Raw genomic sequence first — 13,963 nt, 5'->3', positions numbered from 1 at the left:
GTCAGTGTCATGCAAAAATGAACCTCTTTTCCAAATTTCTTGCAGCCTAAGGAAGTAAGCATGTAATTTTAATGCTCCATCATATTAAAATGTCCTCAGAAAACTGTGTACAGTGCATGCAGAGATATGTGAAAAATTTACATGATATTGCACGTCCAAAGAACGAATTTCGAAACACGTGATTAATACTTGTTTTTAATTTATTCTGATATTCAAGATTCAAATCATTATAATAAAACACATAGCATCTGAGAATCCATTTAATACAGTTTCAGACTAATATAATTTTGACTGTGTATGATATGTACGTTAATGATAGTACATATTCTATGCGCATAGTCCTGAAAACATAAGTTAATATTGAGAACTCATGAGTATAGCTGATTTCATAACCTTATTTGAGTTTTTTCTAAAATACATTACTATTATATTGCGCTTACGTCAATGACAATGAGTTTAATTATTTTAGATCTTAGTAAAAGGAGGCAATGGCCTTGCCTCAGTGGATACACCGGCTCCCGTCAGATCACCGAAGTTAAGCCCTGTCGGGTGTGGCCGGCACTTGGATGGGTGACCATCCGGGCCACCATGCGCTGTTGCCATTCTTTGGGGTGCACTCAGCCTCGTGATGCCACTTGAGGAGCTACTCGACAAAACAGTAGCGGTTCCAGTCAAAGAAAACCATCACAACGACTGGGAGAGCGGTGTGCTGAGCACACGGCCCTCCTATCCACATCCTCATCTGAGGATGACACGGCGGTCGGATGGTCCCGATGGGCCACTTGTGGCCTGAAGACGGAGTGATTTTTAGTAATAGGATGTCATACACTGGAAAAATTAAGCCTCCAGAAATGGTCTAAATCGCAAGGAAAAATTGGCTTCTGTCTAAACTGATGAAAGCGTCCATCATAAAATCGACCTCCTCAGTAACTAACATAATACAAAATTACCCTCATTAAATTAAACTGTTTCAGAAACTCTGTGCAAAGAGAGTGGGTTGCAATATTTGTTTCTCGTTTTATTACTGCATTTCTGATAAACCACACTGCTTTCACAAATTTAAATTTCAAAATTGTGTAAATGAAATGAGTTAATTCTCTCTTGTCTAAAATTTCCATAATTAAAATAGAAATATAAGTACTCAAGAGACTGAATTAAAGAAAGGAAATCAGAAAAGTATCTCCATATTTTCAACATGGCTTATTGAATACATAAACTTTAGCACTCCCTGTGCCTTCACGCTACATCTACCCCCTCTCCTCCCCTCCCCCAAAGCCAGTCTTTTGTGTGAACAGGATGATTTATAGTAGTAAGTGGAATCACTTCCTTTAATGTGAACTATAATTTTATTCTAAAAATATATAGTCAGGCAGCAGTACCTGGCCGAGACACAAGCAGCAAAAGGGAAGTAACCGATATTGTGACTGTTACGAGTTCCTAATCAGGAGCGAATTTTATAAACCCTTTTTGTGACATTTTACAAGTTCGTAATCAGAGGCAAATCACAGTTCCTGCGTTTTCGTCAGGGTCTACAGTAGACTTGCGCATTACATGGCGATAGTCGGTTTATCTGCACAATTTTGTTTTCCACGGTCTGTAGAATGGACAGGGACTGTGATTGTTGTGTGCAGATGCGAGCCCAGTTGGTGACAGTTCGCTCTCAGCTTCAGGCTGTGATGGCTTCGGTTACACAGCTTGAGGCTACAGTGGATCGGCAACACTGTTATTGGACGGCCGTGGGGTTCCAACGGACGTCCAGCACGTCCGAGTCCTCTGAACGGTCCTCAACGGAGGCCAGCCCAGTGTCACTGCTCTCACTGAAGCTGACCCATCAACTGTCGTTTAGTGGGAGGTGGCCCTAGGGCGTAGCAGGTGGCGAAAGACTTCCCAGGTGGCCGCACGTGATGCCTCCCCGGTTTGTCTGACAAACAGGTTCCAGGTGCTGTCTGTGGCTGACATTGTCGCTGAGCCAGACGCTGTCACCTCTTCTGTTTCGGAGGAAATCTCTCAGCCAGCAAGATCCGGACAATCACAGAGGGTGAGATTATTGATAGTTAGGAGCTCCAACGTTAAGCGCGTTGCGGGGCCTCTTAGGGACATGGCTGACAAGAAGGGAAAGAAAACTAATGTGCACTCCATGTGCATACCAGGTAGAGTCATTTCAGATGTGGAATGGGTCCTCTCGATGCCATGAAGAGCACAGGGTGCAGCCAACTGCAGATGGTTGCTCATGTCGGTACCAATGATGTGTGTCACTTTGGATCAGAAGAGATCCTCTCTGGTTTCAAGTGGAGAACAGAAGTGGTAAAGGCTGCCAGTCCTGCTTGCCAGATGAAAGCAGAGCTGACCATTTGCAGCATAGCAGACAGGAACGATTGCGGATCTGTGGTACGGAGCCGACTGGAGTGTTTGAATCAGAGGCTCAGACGGTTCTGCGAGCGTGTAGGCTGCAGATTCCTCGACTTACGCCAAAGGATGGTTGGTTCCGCTGACTGGGTCAGGCGTCCACTACACGCAGGAGGCGGCTACAGTGGTAGCAGGGGCTGTGTGGGGTGGACTGGTCGGCCTTTTGGGTTTGAGGGTCTCGAGAAAACACAAGAAGGGCGTCAGTCACAAAGGATGCAGAGCGAACACAGGAAGAACGTAGATACAGGAACCATCAGTATAACAGTTGTAAATTGTCGTACCTGTGTTGGGTATGAAGCAGAGCCCCAAGCTCTAATAGAAAGAGCTGATGCTCAAATCGTCATAGGCACTGAAAACTTGCTAAAGCCGTAGATAAGTTCAGCCGAAATTTTTGCGAAGAACCTAACGGTGTTCCGAAAGGATAGACTAAACACGGGTGGCAGTGGCGTGTTTGTTTCTGTCAGAAGTACTTTATCTTATCACGAAATTGAAGTAGATGGTTCCTGTGAGTTAGTATGGACAGAGGTCATTATTGGCAACCGGTATAAAATAATAATTGGATCCTTTTACCGACATCCCAATTCAGATGGTTCGGTAACTCACATCTTTCATTTAATAATAATAATTTGTTTACATCACTTAAAATCGTCGTGAGGGACAATTACAATTAAAAAGACGTTGTCTGACATCTTGTTTTGGTTGTAGGGCATCGCCACCCCAAGGAAGTTTCGTTAGGTGAGGAAAAAAACACGAAATGTAATGTAAAATGTGAACTAGCCGTCTGAAGATGAACCTATCGTTTGGAAGCGATAACGGCCCTGTTAAAAAAATTAATAGCATTGTAAAAAGTGGCTGGTTGCTGTGATATTCTATGTAAGAGTCAACCTATATCTATACCATTTTCTTTGGCGCTTCAGTGTATAATTATGGGGAGGCTTTTTTTGGGGGGGTTTCGTAAGGACTGGCCTCATGCAGCCGCATAGCACGTAAACTGTCCGAAGACTCTGGTGAATAACTGACTATGAGTTAGAAAAGATTACACCAGTTCGTAGCGCAAAAGTAATTTACGAGTCTGTTCATTCCCGGAAAGGCGTGCAGCATTTTTAATGAAATTTGTGGAGGAGGCACTGGTTAGTAACTTCCGCTAGCGACTCGTATTGATATTCGAACATAAAGCAAAAGATTAAAACTGTGTGCCCGACCGAGATCGAACTCGGGACTTTCGCCTTTCGCGAGCAAGTGCTCTACCATCTGAGCTACCCAAGCACGACTCACGCCCCGTCCTCACAGCTTCACTTCTGCCAGTACCTCGTCTCCTACCATCCAAAGTTTACAGAAGCTGTCCTGCGAACCTTGCAGAACTAGCACCCCTGAAAGAAAGGATATTGCAAGACATGGCTTAGCCACAGCCTGAGGAATGTTTCCAGAATGAGAAGTGGTAGAGCACTTGCCCGCGAAAGGCGAAGGTCCCGAGGTCGCGTATCGGTCTGGCACACAGTTTTTATCTGCCAGGAAGTTTCATATCAGTGCACACTCCGCTGCAGAGTGAAAATCGCATTCTATAAATCAAAAGGCTTCCCTGAACAGTGATAACTTGATAAATTAATATATACTGACGAGTCAAAATACTATGACCACCTGCTAGACAGCTTGGTCCATCTTTGGAACCCAACACGTCACCGATTCTGCAAAATGCCTCTGAGCACTATGGGACTCTAACATCTCAGGTCATCAGTCCCCTAGAACTTACAACTACTTAAACCTAACTAACCTAAGGACATCACACACATTCATGCATATCATGGATTCCACAGTTTGTTGGCGGGTTTTTGGAGGTATGTCGCACGGGATGTCCACACACAGGTCATGTGTTTTCCTTAAACACCAGGCCGCTGATTTGTATGCGCGGTGATGACCCCTGTTAGCGAACCAACTGGGTTCCATTGGATTCACACCAAGCGAACTTCTTGCCCAGCCGGCCAATGTGGCCAAGCGGTCCTAGGCACTTCAGTCCGGAACCGCGCTGCTGCCACGGTCACAGGTTCGAATCCTGCCTCGGGCATGGATGTGTGTTATGGTTAGGTTTAAGTAGTCTAGGGGACTGATGACCTCAGATGTTAAGTCCCATAGTGCTCAGAGCCATTTGAACTTCGTGGCCAAGACATCAACGTGAGTACACTAGAATGCTCCTCAAACTACTGTAGTACGGTTCTGGCTTAAGGAACACGGACAATTATCCTGCTGGAATATAACATCGCTGGCGAAGAAGACATCAAGCATGAAGGTGTGTAGAAGTCCACAGCTGCCAGCGTAGCGTGTCTTAGATTGCTGCGGTAGGTCCCATGCGAGCGCAGCAGAACGTCTCTCATAGCATAATACTGCATCCACCAGCCTGCGTGTTTATCGCAGTGCACGTTTCGATCCGGCGTTCACGTGCACGTCGGCATCTGTAAAGACGACCGGGTGTCGAAAAAGCGTGATTCATCCAACGAGGTAACATGTTTACATCGATCCACGGACCAATGTCGACGATCCCGTGACCACTGCAATTGTAATTTACGATTTCATTGGCCCAACATGTAAACACGTAAGGGTCCCCCAATGCAGAGCCCCATGTTCAATAATGTACGATGAACGGTGTGCTCCGAAACACGTTTGCGTGCTCATACGGCAAAGATCACACAGATAGCCATCTGTCCTGCTTTACAGAGCAGGCAAACCCCCAAATCCCACGTTCTGTGAAAAATCGTGGACGTCCAACCACTTACATCTACATCTACATCTACATTTATACTCCGCAAGCCACCCAACGGTGTGGGGCGGAGGGCACTTTACGTGCCACTGTCATTATCTCCCTTTCCTGTTCCAGTCGCGTATGGTTCGCGGGAAGAACAACTGTCCGAAAGCCTCTGTGCGCGCTCTAATCTCTCTAATTTTACATTCGTGATCTCCTCGGGAGGTGTAAGTAGGGGGAAGCAATATATTCGATACCTCATCCAGAAACGCACCCTCTCGAAACCTGGCGAGCAAGCTACACCGCGATGCAGAGCGCCTCTCTTGCAGGGTCTGCCACTTGAGTTTGTTAAACATCTCCGTAACGCTATCACGGTTACCAAATAACCCTGTGACGAAACGCGCCGCTCTTCTTTGGATCTTCTCTATCTCCTCCGTCAACCCGATCTGGTACGGATCCCACACTGATGAGCAATACTCAAGTATAGGTCGAACGAGTGTTTTGTAAGCCACCTCCTTTGTTGATGGACTACATTTTCTAAGGACTCTCCCAATGAATCTCAACCTGGTACCCGCCTTACCAACAATTAATTTTATATGATCATTCCACTTCAAATCGTTCCGCACGCATACTCCCAGATATTTTACAGAAGTAACTGCTACCAGTGTTTGTTCCGCTATCATATAATCATACAATAAAGGATCCTACTTTCTATGTATTCGCAATACATTACATTTGTCTATGTTAAGGGTCAGTTGCCACTCCCTGCACCAAGTGCCTATCCGCTGCAGATCTTCCTGCATTTCGCTACAATTTTCTAATGCTGCAACTTCTCTGTATACTACAGCATCATCCGCGAAAAGCCGCATGGAACTTCCTACACTATCTACTAGGTCATTCATATATATTGTGAAAAGCAATGGTCCCATAACACTCCCCTGTGGCACGCCAGAGGTTACTTTAACGTCTGTAGATGTCTCTCCATTGAGAACAACATGCTGTGTTCTGTTTGCTAAAAACTCTTCAATCCAGCCACACAGCTGGTCTGATATTCCGTAGGCTCTTACTTTGTTTATCAGGCGACAGTGCGGAACTGTATCGAACGCCTTCCGGAAGTCAAGGAAAATGGCATCTACCTGGGAGCCTGTATCTAATATTTTCTGGGTCTCATGAACAAATAAAGCGAGTTGGGTTTCACACGATCGCTGTTTCCGGAATCCATGTTGATTCCTACATAGTAGATTCTGAGTTTCCAAAAACGACATGATACTCGAGCAAAAGACATGTTCTAAAATTCTACAACAGATCGACGTCAGAGAGATAGGTCTATAGTTTTGCGCATCTGCTCGACGACCCTTCTTGAAGACTGGGACTACCTGTGCTCTTTTCCAATCATTTGGAACCTTCTGTTCCTCTAGAGACTTGCGGTACACGGCTGTTAGAAGGGGGGCAAGTTCTTTCGCGTACTCTGTGTAGAATCGAATTGGTATCCCGTCAGGTCCAGTGGACTTTCCTCTGTTGAGTGATTCCAGTTGCTTTTCTATTCCTTGGACACTTATTTCAATGTCAGCCATTTTTTCGTTGGTGCGAGGATTTAGAGAAGGAACTGCAGTGCGGTCTTCCTCTGTGAAACAGCTTTGGAAAAAGGTGTTTAGTATTTCAGTTTTACGCTTGTCATCCTCTGTTTCAATGCCATCATCATCCCGGAGTGTCTGGACATGATGTTTCGAGCCACTTACTGATTTAACGTAAGACCAGAACTTCCTAGGATTTTCTGTCAAGTCGGTACCTAGTATTTTACTTTCGAATTCACTGAACGCTTCACGCATAGCCCTCCTTACGCTAACTTTGACATCGTTTAGCTTCTGTTTGTCTGAGAGGTTTTGGCTGCGTTTAAACTTGGAGTGAAGCTCTCTTTGCTTTCGCAGTAGTTTCCTAACTTTGTTGTTGTACCACGGTGGGTTTTTCCCGTCCCTCACAGTTTTGCTCGGCACGTACCTGTCTAAAACGCATTTTACGATTGCCTTGAACTTTTTCCATAAACACTCAACATTGTCAGTGTCGGAACAGAAATTTTCGTTTTGATCTGTTAGGTAGTCTGAAATCTGCCTTCTATTACTCTTGCTAAACAGATAAACCTTCCTCCCTTTTTTTATATTCCTATTAACTTCCATATTCAGGGATGCTGCAACGGCCTTATGATCACTGATTCCCTGTTCTGCACTTACAGAGTCGAAAAGTTCGGGTCTGTTTGTTATCAGTAGGTCCAAGATGTTATCTCCACGAGTCGGTTCTCTGTTTAATTGCTCGAGGTAATTTTCGGATAGTGCACTCAGTATAATGTCACTCGATGCTCTGTCCCTACCACCCGTCCTAAACATCTGAGTGTCCCAGTCTATATCTGGTAAATTGAAATCTCCACCTAAGACCATAACATGCTGAGAAAATTTATGTGAAATGTATTCCAAATTTTCTCTCAGTTGTTCTGCCACTAATGCTGCTGAGTCGGGGGGTCGGTAAAAGGAGCCAATTATTAACCTAGCTCGGTTGTTGAGTGTAACCTCCAGCCATAATGATTCACAGGAACTATCCACTTCTACTTCACTACAGGATAAACTACTACTAACAGCGACGAACACTCCACCACCGGTTGCATGCAATCTATCCTTTCTAAACACCGTCTGTGCCTTTGTAAAAATTTCGGCAGAATTTATCTCTGGCTTCAGCCAGCTTTCTGTACCTATAACGATTTCAGCTTCGGTGCTTTCTATCAGCGCTTGAAGTTCCGGTACTTTACCAACGCAGCTTCGACAGTTTACAATTACAATACCGATTGCTGCTTGGTCCCCGCATGTCCTGACTTTGCCCCGCACCCGTTGAGGCTGTTGCCCTTTCTGCACTTGCCCGAGGCCATCTAACCTAAAAAACCGCCCAGCCCACGCCACACAACCCCTGCTACCCGTGTAGCCGCTTGTTGCGTGTAGTGGACTCCTGACCTATCCAGCGGAACCCGAAACCCCACCACCCTATGGCGCAAGTCGAGGAATCTGCAGCCCACATGGTCGCAGAACCGTCTCAACCTCTGATTCAGACCCTCCACTCGGCTCTGTACCAAAGGTCCGCAGTCAGTCCTGTCGACGATGCTGCAGATGGTGAGCTCTGCTTTCATCCCGCTAGCGAGACTGGCAGTCTTCACCAAATCAGATAGCCGCCGGAAGCCAGAGAGGATTTCCTCCGATCCATAGCGACACACATCATTGGTGCCGACATGAGCGACCACCTGCAGATGGGTGCACCCTGTACCCTTCATGGCATCCGGAAGGACCCTTTCCACATCTGGAATGACTCCCCCCGGTATGCACACGGAGTGCACTTTGGTTTTCTTCCCCTCCCTTGCTGCCATATCCCTAAGGGGCCCCATTACGCGCCTGACGTTGGAGCTCCCAACTACCAGTAAGCCCACCCTCTGCGACTGCCCGGATCTTGCAGACTGAGGGGCAACCTCTGGAACAGGACAAGCAGCCATGTCAGGCTGAAGATCAGTATCAGCCTGAGACAGAGCCCGAAACCGGTTCGTCAGACAAACTGGAGAGGCCTTCCGTTCAGCCCTCCGGAATGTCTTTCGCCCCCTGCCACACCTTGAGACGACCTCCCACTCTACCACAGGTGAGGGAGCAGCCTCAATGCGGGCAGTATCCCGGGCAACCACAGTCGTAGTCCGATCGGGGGATGCGTGGGACGAGCTGGCCGTCCCCGACAAACCCCCATCCGGACCCCCACAGTGATGCCCATTGGCAACAGCCTCAAGCTGTGTGACCGAAGCCAACACTGCCTGAAGCTGGGAGCGAAGGGATGCCAACTCAGCCTGCATCCGAACACAGCAGTTGCAGTCCCTATCCATGCTAAAAACTTGTGCAAAGAACGTCTGAACTAATCTACAGAGAGCGCAAACAAAACGACACAAAATTGAAGCGGTTATTAAAATACAAGATTGCCTAGTAAATGCAGTAATTCTGCCACTTGTGCACTGCTGACACACTGCTCGGCGGCGGAAGGAGACTACGCGATTTAACACTATTCGAGTACTAAAACGTGATGCTACAACTCTCAAATACTATAATACGCCCGAAATTTATGAATTAAACAATGCAAGTACCAAAAACACGCAAAGAAATTAAGAATTAAACTATGTAACAAATGAGTGAGCTAGGAGTATACGACTTGCTGCTGCAGCTGCTTATCCAACGGCGGCAGGGAGCACACTGACTGTGACCAACCGACACTGGCCGTTCAAAACAAAAACAGATGACAGACGACTACGCGAATTTACACTATTCAGGTACTAAAACGCGATGCTACAACTCTCAAATACTATAATACGCCCGAAATTTATGAATTAAACAATGCAAGTACCAAAAACACGCAAAGAAATTAAGAATTAAACTATGTAACAAATGAGTGAGCTAGGAGTATACGACTTGCTGCTGCAGCTGCTTATCCAACGGCGGCAGGGAGCACACTTATCGCCCAGAAGGGGTCTCATTGTCCTTCTTTCTGTAGATCCTCACTACAGTAGCACGCTGTATTCGAGATACCACAGGCTCTAGGTAATAACAATATCACCATCGTCAAAGAAACTTATATCAATACATGCAGGTAGTATCTGTTCCCGAAAGAACAGATATCATTGATGACCATGCAGTTTCTCTAGAACGAAATGATAATTAAATCGCCTTCCTAGCTGCAAACAGAGGTTGATATACATCATTGAGGACATGTTGAAAATGTGTGCCCCGACCGGAACTAGAACCCAGGATCTCCTGCTTACATGGCAGACGCTTTATCCATCTTTTGTTTTTTAATCTCATTTTGTTCTACATTGTTCGTTGAATTTGTTCGTGGCGGGCATCCGATGACACCCGTTCAGGTTGTTCGTTGATCCGTTCACTCCATTTTTTTATTACAGAGGGTAGCTGAACCCTCTGACCGAACACGTTGAGCTACCTGAGCTTCAGGGACATCCCTTGCACGCTCTCCGTGAGACCCACATTCCTAACATGTCTGTACCACTGCATACGCAGTGCGCCTAATAGATGTTTGCCCATCACAGTTTACATCAGTAGACTTCCCCGTTTGTGGCCCGTGTCATCGCTAGAATAATTCCCTATCCGTCTTTGATCCACTTATACACTTTCCTTACCGTGTGACATTCCCTTAACGCCACCAGGCCACATCCAATCTCGCGGTGGGCAGTGGTCGTAATTTTTTTGGCTTATGACTGTAAATATGCAATGCAGAAACGGTTACTTCAGCATGGAAGTCGAATAATCACAACTGTTAATATGAATGTGGATGAGTGCAAATATTATGGAGTGTACCCCGCACCTAAATGTCAATAAAACGAAGTAATATGATTTTTCTGTTGTCTTTTCAAAGCGACTTTTTTCATTTTATAGTTGAGCAAAGAATAAGAGACGCGGGTTCATATTAGGCACACGGCCAAGTTCAGTTAGTAACGAACTGAGTTTTCTCTACAAAGCTCCCATACTCTGAGTCCAGTGGTCGTCAAACTGTGTCCAACGGGCTGCACGCAGCCCAAATCAAGCATTCATGCGGCCTCCGGTTTTCAAATCAAATGGTTAAAATGGCTCTGAGCACTATGGGACTTAACTTCTGAGGTCATCAGTCCCATAGAACTTAGAACTACTTAAACCTAACTAATCTAAGGACATCACACACAACCATGCCCGAGGCAGGATTCGAACCTGCGACCGTAGCGGTCGAGCGGTTCCAGACTGTAGCGCCTAGAACCGCTCGGCCACCCCGGTTCTCAGCCATATTTTATAATAGTATCCATCCAGTAAGTAACATCCGAACGAAAAACGTTAACAGCGTCTTAAGAGTGTAGCTTTCCTGTTCAAGAACGAAAAAAATACTTTCAGACACAGTAATATTTAAAGATCTACCTAATTTTGATAGACATTGGTGAATCCGGCCTGAGATAAGGGGCAGGGAAGTAATCGGCGTATGTGCCTTGGGCTGATCAGCTAAAACGCAATACGTGAAAAAAATGACATTCAAAACATTTAGTAAACATTTGTCATTGTGTCTCAAATGGCATAATTCATTTGAAAGTAAGTAAAGTCACTGTTATGGATCAATTAATCACCGCTCACACAGTCATGTCAACACACTTCGTCAGGCAGTTAAAGTATCAGAGCTATGGAGTCACTGAGAGTAGCAGCAATGTGAAACAGAGGAAACAGCCGACACCAAGTGTTCCGAATGGTGCCGAGTTTTAACGATCAGTACTTGAAGGTGCGTCCAGCTTATCGCACCCTTACCTATAGCTAGTATATTGGGGTCTCATAACGTACTAATGTATGTAGGTTACCAGTTAATAATAAAATCGGCACGTATGCGGCCCGAGGTACCGGCCCCCCAAGGTCGTAATGCTTTTCAGATGCTCTAGTCTAATAGCTGCAACGAGCTTTTACAGATGCATCAAATTTACTGCTCCCTCCTACAGATATCTCGCTAAAAAACCATTGGTGACAGGAGTAGGAAAGGGGGAAACTAAGAATGGTACCCGAAGTACCCTCCACTACACGCCGTAAGGTGGCTTCCAGAGTGTGTTTATGTTGTGTCGCTGTAGCAGTTCTACTTCGACGAGCGCACGATACTATGAGACGGTGGTACGGCTAGCTGCTGTCACGTCCAGCACATACTCGCGTGAAATTTGCTCGATCACCGCGGCGGAGCAGTTTGCGGCAAGGTGTACCAAGGGGGTGGCCGGCTGCCGCGCTGTTGTGGCGGCGGCCTCATGCACATTCAGCGGCGCCGTCTTGGCGCGCGCGCCCACTCCGGCAAGCACGCAGCCGCCTGGAAAATGAACTGTCATGACCAGTTAAATATTTATTGTGCCCCGCCGGGCATCGGAGCTGGCGCCAGTGCGGACGGCTGGCCCGCCAGCACCGCCCCTGCTGGCGCCAGCGGCCGCTCCGCTTCATCCGTCTTAGTCCGCTACCCCCCCTCCCCCTCCCCCATACCAGGCTGCGCTCGCCGCATCGCCGACCGCCTAGCAACGGCTTCCCTTCCGCAACGACCATTCCATAGTCAACTGGGCTAACTGCTTAAGCCTGCAGTTTCGCCAACGTTTAACACAAGTACCGGGTGGCTATAATTAAACTGACAGTGTTCCGAGTGGTGCATTGCGGGTTGTATACATCGCAGGGAGCTGAAACATAGTAGATACGTTCATTAATCGGAGAGCTCGCGGAGTATATTGAAGAAATAATATTTCACTTCCTACCACCAGGTGAAAATACGGCGCTGTAAGCAGTCGGAACGTGAAATGTTTCCTATTTAGACGTCAGTGTGCTGTTCGTCGCTTGGCGACACGTGTTGATTTCTTTTGTGAAGTGACTGTTGGTATAAAAGGTTAGTCGGCCGCGGTGACTGAGCGGTTCTAGGCGCTACAGTCTGGAACCGCGCGACCGCTACGGTCGCAGGTTCGAATACTGCCTCGGGCATGGATGTGTGTGATGTGCTTAGGTTACTTAGGTTTAAGTAGTTCTAAGTTCTAGGGGACTGATGACCTCAACTGTTAAGTCACATAGTGCTCAGAGCCATTTCAACCACTTTTATAAAAGGTTAATAACTGTGATGTTTTCTGTATGAAATCCAATGGTTATTGAGAACAAGACTGAGCACTGCTGGTAAAGTTGTTTTATCAGAACGAAACCAAAAGTGGCGCTGCATTGTGGGAATACCGACGACAAAAACTACTGTGGAGAAGCCCGTGTCAATAAATGGACTAAAGAATATTATGAAGAAACAGGTGAATTAGGTGGTACAATAGAGACAGGGAGGCGGCCCATTCCCTTGGCATCTATTTATGAAGTTGCTGAAGTTGTGGCCCACCGTGCAGCACATGCTTCAGAATCTGCAACCAATGCTTGAGCTGCGTCATGAGGAACCTTACCTGTTATATCCAATTCATTAAAAACACTGCCCAAATTTCTGCTTTGCTGAAGCGTCTGCGCTAGAAGAATGTTTCTTTTGTGTGGGCCCCGTGTTTCATCTCAGTAATTAAAGCAAGCGTTACTAAGCCGTCGATGTTTGATTCATTTGGATACAGCTATGCCTGTTATGTTAGCTGTGATTGCATCTTTTTACAGTACTGGAGCTGGCCAATAGTTAAAAAGTTTCTACGGTGCATTCTACACTGGTATCACCACAAGATTCAGAATCTGCGAGCATGGAAATGGATAACACGTGACAAAGAAATATTCTTTGGATGGACGAGGCACATTTTACTCTGAACGGGCCGTGAATTCACAGAACTGTCGCAAATGGGTCTCTACTCGGCCACATGTTGTGCAGGAGCATCCACTGCACTCAGCTTTGTGTGGTATGGTTTCACAAGTTGTTTCACTCTCAATCCGTTTTTCTTCACGATGATAACACCCCCTGGGCCTGTTAGGTGTACGGTGACATCCGCATGTTACGAGGATCTACTTGTGCAACACGTGAGTCCAGCTTTTCAAGAACACATTTGTAGTCACACCACTATCTTCATACAAGATGGGGCGACACCGCCTTCCGCTTGCTAGGTGAAGGACTTAATTCGAGAAACGTTCAAAAACGACCGCATCATTTCCAGGCAATTTCACGGTGTGTTACCTTCCACAACCGCCTATCTAAACCCATGTGACTTCTCGTCGCGGGGATATCTGGAAGGTCGTGTATATCAAGGATGTGTCCGAATTCGTCCTGGTCTGAAGGAAGCATACGATGACAGATCACACTGATTACAACAGA

General features: G+C 46.4%; 1 pseudogene; it reads left to right on the top strand.

The window, feature by feature from the left end:
- Positions 1–484: 484 nt before the first annotated feature.
- Positions 485–602, top strand: LOC126089907 (5S ribosomal RNA; annotated as a pseudogene).
- Positions 603–13,963: the final 13,361 nt, after the last annotated feature.

This window comes from Schistocerca cancellata, chromosome 6 (assembly GCF_023864275.1).
Source record: "Schistocerca cancellata isolate TAMUIC-IGC-003103 chromosome 6, iqSchCanc2.1, whole genome shotgun sequence".
NCBI lineage: Eukaryota > Metazoa > Arthropoda > Insecta > Orthoptera > Acrididae > Schistocerca > Schistocerca cancellata.
Note: the sequence above shows the minus strand (reverse complement) of the source record. Positions and strands in the feature narration are given on the sequence as shown.